Source organism: Alosa alosa, chromosome 12 (assembly GCF_017589495.1).
Source record: "Alosa alosa isolate M-15738 ecotype Scorff River chromosome 12, AALO_Geno_1.1, whole genome shotgun sequence".
Classification (NCBI taxonomy): Eukaryota; Metazoa; Chordata; class Actinopteri; order Clupeiformes; family Clupeidae; genus Alosa; species Alosa alosa.
Window position 1 is genome coordinate 11,925,484 of NC_063200.1, and position 8,220 is coordinate 11,933,703.

Consider the following 8,220-nt stretch of genomic DNA (forward strand, 5'->3'; position numbering starts at 1 on the left):
AGTTCAGTGGCTTTCTGATAACCCTGCAAAGCCAGATTCAGATTTGCCTTTGTGTTTCCTCATTAGACTAATGAAAGGTATGGTCCAACTGCTGCAGCTTCATATATTTACCATCATGACAACTGCGTATATACTTTCTACTACACCAATGCAGCCTATTTATTTTAGAATGAAAAAAGCAACACAGTCGAGGTGAAATCCTCATTAAACAGTTTCATGGCTGAAAATAATGAAAATGAACACTGCCCTATAGAATTTCAACGTGATGTCCCAGTCAGTGCTACCCAATACAGTACACACATTTACTAATTAAAGAGCAGTAGCGTCGAACCATGGCCTTGGTAAAAAAATTGGGTTGTTTTTATTGACACCAAGTTCATATTTACAAACAGAAACATAAACAATACAAAAAATAGCGCCTTTGCGTAATTGTAAGCCTTTATTGGTGCGGGTCGTATTTTGATCAGCCACATCTTGAGACAACGAATGTAAACAGGGAAACCTGCGTTGATGACGGGCGATTTGAGGAAGGGACCACACACCTGCCGTACACAAACGACCTCCTCGTCTGCAGCGCACTTCAATCCCCCAGCCTTTTATCTGCCCGATTATGACGCATGCCACGTTTCACAAAGTGGACACAGGAATTATTTAATTTCAGAAACATAACGGGGTGTGAGAGGCGACCAAATTATTCACAACTACAGTAAACGGGTCCGGAAATTTCAACACGCGCATTCGCAGCAGCTTCCCTACTGCAGTAGACTAACGGCGGAATGATTGCCAAATATGTAAGCTCAACCCACCACCAGAACATGCCATGTGGGGGACTGGGCCATTTCTCTGACTGAGACGCTACAAAGAGGCCAATCGAGTTCGGCTTACATGGTCAAACCTACGATTGTATTAATCGTCCACCTGATTCCCATTTTTTATATTAAGTTGGCTATAGTATGAGAAAGTGAGATTGTAGATACGTATGACTGTGCGCAACTGCTCCGGCTATCTCGATGCTGGTGTGGTAGATAGCCAGCAACCCCTCCTTATTGTCTGAATGCGCGTCAGTTACGCTGTCATTACAGGCCCGGTCGTTAAGGGCACCACAGGGTCTGTCAGATGCTACCGGAACGGGTGCCATCCAAACCCCACAAAATGCACCATGAGCTAGCAAGGTTGTTAAAGGACAGCTTGAAAAACCCTGAGCCTGCTCACGCTATGGCTTGTCTAAAATAACAATCAAGAGGCCGGAAACGGACCGTTTCAAGAGACACAAAAACCCAAATATCTGCCAGCCTTAAGCTGTGCCATACCTGGTCATCTGTCTCCACAATCACGTAATGTGAGTAATTATATGCCTGGAGTGGAACCCGTTCCGTAGAATTCCACCTTGATCGGCTTAGCGACCGCTTCCCCTGCTCAGGCGTCTTCTTGCGTTGATAGACACACACACCGGTCTTCAATGAAAGCGTTCTCTTCTTCCTGGCTGATAGTACCGAATACGCGTGGCGCACACGGTCGACTTTGCCCCCGTTATTTCATCTGTCCATGGTTTTCACGATAAACATTTTACTCGCCTCATTGTTTCAGAGTGCTCTATGGCTACGGTAATTCAAATGACCTTATAATTTTCTTAGGTGAGCCCGCCCCGCCGTGTCCACCGGCTCTATGTGTTAGTATTGATTGACGCGCTCTGGACCAATCCCGTCGTTCGTAGCCAGTCGTTTCACCCCGGGGAGGTGGAGCCTGCTTGAGAGAGAGATTGTACTGTCAAGGAAATGCGGTCCAGTCGACGAATCATGCCGTTGTGTATGAGGCAGTTTCCACCCGGTAGTGACAAGGCTGCGCTGCAGGACTACAGGGCGCGTTCAGAGGGAGAGAGGGGAAAAAAATAAAAACGGTAAGAAATTGTAGGGTGGGGAATCTGCGCGCAGTCAAGCCATCAACATCCGAGGGCCTGTTAAGAAGCGTCTTGGCTAGGCTACGTTATAGCTGTGCTGGAGCCAATGCTGCGCAGTGCGCACAGGCTTCACAGCCCTCAACAAGGCTTCTTCTCAGCAAGATGTTTGTTTAACCCTTGTGTTATCTTCTAATCTTACCGACACTCTTTATCCTTGGGGTCAATTTGACCCCAGCTAAATAAACCCTCAGAAAATGATTATAATTAATATTGTTACCCAGTTTTTTTGTGACAGGTACTTAACAAGAGTGTAATAACCACTATCAAAAGCCCTACAAAACAATCTCGCCCCCCCACACCCCTTTATGAACCTTGGAACTCTGGCTGGCAATATTGCCCATCCAGTGTCAGCAGCCCAAAGGCTTGCTGTTGCTTCCCCTTTTGACTTATACAGTCCTGCCAAAATGACTTATATGTAAAATGTACTTGTGTATGTAATAATGATAATAACAATATGTTCTCATACTATTCAAACTAGATGTACCGCATAGCGATACAAAATATGACCGCCGCTCAGTCCTGTACATCCATTCCGCGAAAATAAATCACATTAACTTAATCAATTTGTCTCCATCTTCTATTCCATCCCCCACTCTTGAAACTTTTGTGTATGCTTGTTTGGCATTTGTGTTTGCAGGGCTACACAGAAAGTAGCCTACTGGCGCTGCAAAGGTGAATAGATTTGTAGCACTTGCCAAAAAAATTGTAGCATTGTTATAAAACCTTTAAAATCTCTAAACAATCACAAGTAGGGCAGTTCATCACAGTCCATCCATTGCAACTGGACTGATGAAAGGTACACCTGTAGGCTACATTGTATTTGGGAAAAGCAGAAGGTAGCAGTATTATTTATTTATTTATTTATTAAACAAAACAATCCCTCCTGTCAGATCCATGCAGTTTTCAACAGCTATCAAGAAGAGAGGTCATGTCATGGTTTTTTGTGAATGTTTCTTCTTCTACATATGCAAGAGTTATAGTGTGTGTGTGTGTGTGTGTGTGTGTATATATATATATATATATATATATATATATATAATAATAGTCATCTAGTTCATATGATATTCAACTTAATTGTCAATGCACAAATTAAATACCAGTAGTCTAAAACAAAATGCAGTTTTACCCAGTGGTGCAAATAACTGACATGTCCAAAAGGGCCATGAAGTGGACACTTCTAAATGGGACCCACTGTACAGTAGCTGAAGGTCTGTGGCTAAAGCAGCCATGATGAAGAAAGTGTTATCATTGTTTGGATAGGCTACTTCACACACACATGCTTTTTAATCGCATAGACTACTACCAAGCTGGAATCAAAGCACATCAGATCCCCTCTCCCACCCTAAACACGCACTTTGAACAAACAAAAAGCTCCTCAGTCTCACGGTAGGCTATAGCCATAGGCAAAACTGTCTCGGACCGGTGTAACGTTGGTACTAAATCATCCATCGCAAAGAATGATTTTTGTAGCACGTGCAACAAATATGTGTAGGTACAGCCCTGCCCTGTATCAGAGGCGGACAGAGTACACTTCATTACTTGAGTAAAAGTACATATACGCTTTGCTAAATTTTACTCAAGTACAAGTAAAAGTACAACAGTCAGATATCTACTTAAGTAAAAGTACTGAAGTACTTGAGTATCAAGAGTACAAGTAGCCTACATTTTCTAAATATTGCATTGCTACTGCCACAGTGCTTACATTTATGTACAGAAACGTCTTACATGGAGTTATGAAAAATGTTAATGTTAATACCTTGGAGAATGTAAAATGAATGGGAAGTAAAATCAAGTCATTTTCATCTTTTTACCATGTTGCCAGAGATGGGCAGTATTTCTAATACATGAATTTAAAATACGTATTTCAAATACAAAATACTATTTTGTAATTGAAACACTTGAAGCGAAAACTATCATTAACTTGTTCAGAAAATTGAAATAGTCTGGTGAGGTGAGGCCACAGGTTGGCACATTCCCGGGATGGACCTGCTGCGTCTTCATCCATTGTTTCATCCATGGTTTCGTTTCTTATCTAAATCTGACCATGGAGTTGATTTTGGCGGAAAGCTGAAGGTGATTGCTAGGCTGTCCCAATCAGTGGCGCCTGCACAATCCAATCACGTTTGAGAGGGAAATAACAAATTGAGGGTTTCCGATTTTTCTTTTTTCCTTTTTTTTAGAAGTAGGAACGGCGGTTGTGCATAGAAATGTAGTCGAGTAAAGAGTAGGCCTACAATATTTGCCTCTCAAATGTACAGTAAAGTCATGAGTACTTCCCAAAAATGATACTCGAGTAAAGTACAGATCCCTCAAAATTGTATTCAAGTACTGTAGGGCCTACTCAAGTAAATGTACTTCGTTACTGTCCGGCTCTGCCCTGGATACATCTCTCAACGTGCGCTCTAAAACATTTGGTTTAAATGGAGATGTATATCATCACGGGTGCGTTAATAAATCTACATTGCGGCGAATTGACACGATCTTATTCACTTTGACGAATTTATGTTTCAGTCCTAGTTACTTTACTTTGAGCCATGCTCTTCCTTACTTGAATCACCTTTGAAAATAGAGGATTGAAGTAGCCTAGTGGGTGTTTGGGAATGAACGTTGACTCAGATACTTTATGAGACTTTGAGCAGAAATGTCCCAGCCCGGTGTAGGATGCATCATAGACAGGTTATCTTTCAGGTAGTCATTTTTTTAAATTCCACGTTGTCTTTAAACTTCCGGTCGGCTAGCTACGTCTATTTAGCTTCATTGGGATAACACCATGGATAACACGGCAGAGGATAGAGAGGCTAACTTGGGAGGAAAACGACAAATGCCATCAGGAGGTCAGATTGCAATATTGTACTTCGCTATAGGCTATTCACCCCTACGGAGTGGGTAGACATATGCGGCAGTTGCCGCTGTATCATATGGAGGAACTGTTTGGTAACTAGTTTAGAAAGCCATTACAGAACAGCCGCTCCAAAGTCAGTGTTTTCCTAACTTCAGATAGGAAAGGTGTATAACAGAAATGTCTTAAGTCACCAAAATCCTAAATAAACATTCCTAACTTCATGATGACCCATAACATATGATGCCAGTCATCTCGATAGAGCTCTGCTATCTCAATGTATCGCAATGGATGTACTGCTCAATCGGAAGTTCAGAGACTGGGCAAAGCGCCCCCCATGTTTGCGCGCGGAATAAGGTGAATATTTTCCATTAGAAAACCATCACGTTAGCGAACGTGTTGTGGCTAACTCACTTAGCTCCTGCTAGTAGCCTAGGTTATGGTCATAAGAGAATGGAATGACAGTCGAAAGATAGAATTAGTGCTGTTATCAATTTGCTTGGTAGCCTATAACCGCATTTATGGTTTTCTAATACATAATAAAATGGGCCTCCATCACTCAACCTCCAAAAATTGGCCTCCATCACTCAATCACTCAACCTAACGGAAACGGCTAACGGTAACATTATTTTACCTACCTCCTAGGTTATAACTTACAAGATTAACGTAGCCTACCTGCAGTCAAATGCTGATAAACATTCTCAGATTTATTTCGGCTTCAAGAAGAAATGGGAATTACATTTAATGTGGAAATCATCCTACCCTTATTAGACGTTCTCTCTATACAGTGTTGTCCTTATCTTTCCAACCCACTTTCATTAACTTCCAACAAAATTACGTCTCACTGCAACGATGTGCCATCTGGTGGACAAACGACTACGTAACGCCAATACAGGAAATGCTGCCATCTCATCGCCATCTAGTGGTTGCGTTCCTAGAGTTTAGCGGAGTGGATGGGATTTTTTTTTAGAAAAAATATATCTCGGTGCACATTGGGATCTTAATTTAATACCTTCCATATGTTAGGCATTGGGGTCACCTCTATTGCCTCAAGTGGTCATACCTTATTTTTAGGATTAGTTGGATTGTTTTGAGTTTTTGTGGTAACATGGTGATAATGGACTACAGTTGCATGTGACGTCACAGGTTTGGGCGCTTAATCTTTAACCAAAGATCCTTGATTACTAGCAAGATAGAGCAACGTAATTCGTTACTATGGGAGCAAAACGGGACAGTTCCGGTCTGCATAATTGGGAGTGTTACCTTAGGTCACTAAATTATTTTTTCTCTCTTAATAAGCAATAAGAACAGATAAACATAATTGTGTTCACAGTATTATTGTCTATAATCATGTATGATACCAGTGAATCATTCTTTAGGACATGATATGAATAATTTAATTAGTCAGGTGAACTGAGCTAGCTAGCTAGCTAACGCTAGCTTAAAATGCTATACAAGTGGATGGGAGTAGCTATGGCAATACAGCTATGCGCTAACAAGTGACTAGTAGTTGAAGGACTTCGCTTAAACTTAATATACTGTTGCAAATTCACTTGAGTATAAACTATTCACTTTAACTAATGTCAGTAATGTTATTCAGCTAGTTGTCATTTCAAAGAAATTACACTTCTCCGTTTAAAATGTTACCTTAGCTAAGAGGCTAGCTAGCATGCTAACAACCGGACAGTAAACTGGCAGCAGCATGGTCTGATATTAAGTTATTTTATTACAAATCCGAACGCTAAAAAATTACACTTTTAGGCTTGAAATGATCCCAAACACTTACAGATTATGACAAAATTTTCCAAAAAACCCTCAACAAATCCAGAAAGACATAATGACCAATTTATTGGTAAAATTCCACAAGTCTCCATTGACATTAGTGCAGCGAGGGTTTACTCTGGTCTGCATAAAGGGGGATTTCCCCCCCTCCCCCTTGCAATAATCGAACGCGGAAATTGTCGAACGTTTGCGCCTCTCGCTCCGCTTTAACCCTCTCTGCTTTAACTGATCAACTGGCTTAACATATTTTTGTAATAACGGAACGTGATGTAAACCGCGTGGTGATAACCTTTATGTCTGGATAACTGGTGTTGTGCTTCTCACATGAAAAGCTGACAGTAAGTGTTAAGTGTCAATTGCTAACCAGGCTAATAAACAAACCATGCTACTGTGAGTAACGTTGAAGGGTAAAGTCACGTGACTTCTTTTGTAGTTCGTTTATGAAACAAAAGGAGCAATTTCGATTTTAAAAAAAAGGCAAAATAGTGTCTGACATTTTCAGTTAGAAGATTATTACTGTATAGACACTGAAAAATATTTTTGGTGGATAACATCGCTGATTTGGCTTCACAATATTTAAAAAAAAAATAGGTCTATGGGACTTAACATTGGAGCTGCTCTTCGATAGGAACGCAACCACTTGGGGCGCTGGTTTTCACTTTCCCTCCCTATGATGATGAATATTTGGTTTTCCTTTAATCCTACTGAATTTGTAATTATGTATAGGCCGTTCTAATTGCCGATACCGATAGTATGTGCGTGCCTGTGTGTGTGTGTGCGTGTGTACCACCATCTACAGGCCAATGAGTGTACAGTCACTAAATGTACACATAACTTATTTTTTTTTTAGAGGGGCGATTAAAGCAGAATGATATTGCATTTTCATTTTTTTAAGGGGTGCAAATCACAAATGAGTGATTATGGAGTAGGTTGATGTGGGCCCTTGAGACCAACATACCATAAAAATTTCTTCATCCTCGGTGCCACGGTTCAGGTAGCTATTTAGGAAAATATGGGTTTCGGGAAGCCCAGCGCTGGGGGGGAGTGGTCCCCGGGGACCAAACAAAATTTTTCCGTAAAAGTCTAGTGGGGCTACATACCCACCAAATTTCATGTGCCCTGGTGTTTCGTTGTCCCGGGTATCGTTGACCAAAATTTCAGGAAGTAGATGATCATAATAATAATATCCATAATGTGTCAAATATTAATGTATCCTATGTTTCATACAGCTGGGGTCAAACTGACCCCAAGGAACATCAATGTACAAAATATTTGTACAGGACATTGAAAACAAAATATTGTACAAATTTAATGCCAATTATGTTGTACCCTTCAATTGAGGAAAAGTCATGAAACATGAAAAAAAAAAAAAAAAAAAAAGTGAACCATATATTTTATGTTAAACGTTGCTTGGGGTCAAATTGACCCCAAGGATAACATGAGGGTTAATACGTGCTTGTCCCATGTTGATCCATTGAACCAAGAACTTCAGTGTATTAATATACTTCGAAGTATAATGTGTACAGTTCTTCAGGATGCCAACATAATAATAATAATAATAATAATAATAATAATAATAATAATAAAGCTTAATATTTTTGACATTGTAAATGTAGTAGTGTGTACTGTAGCTGTAGGTGAT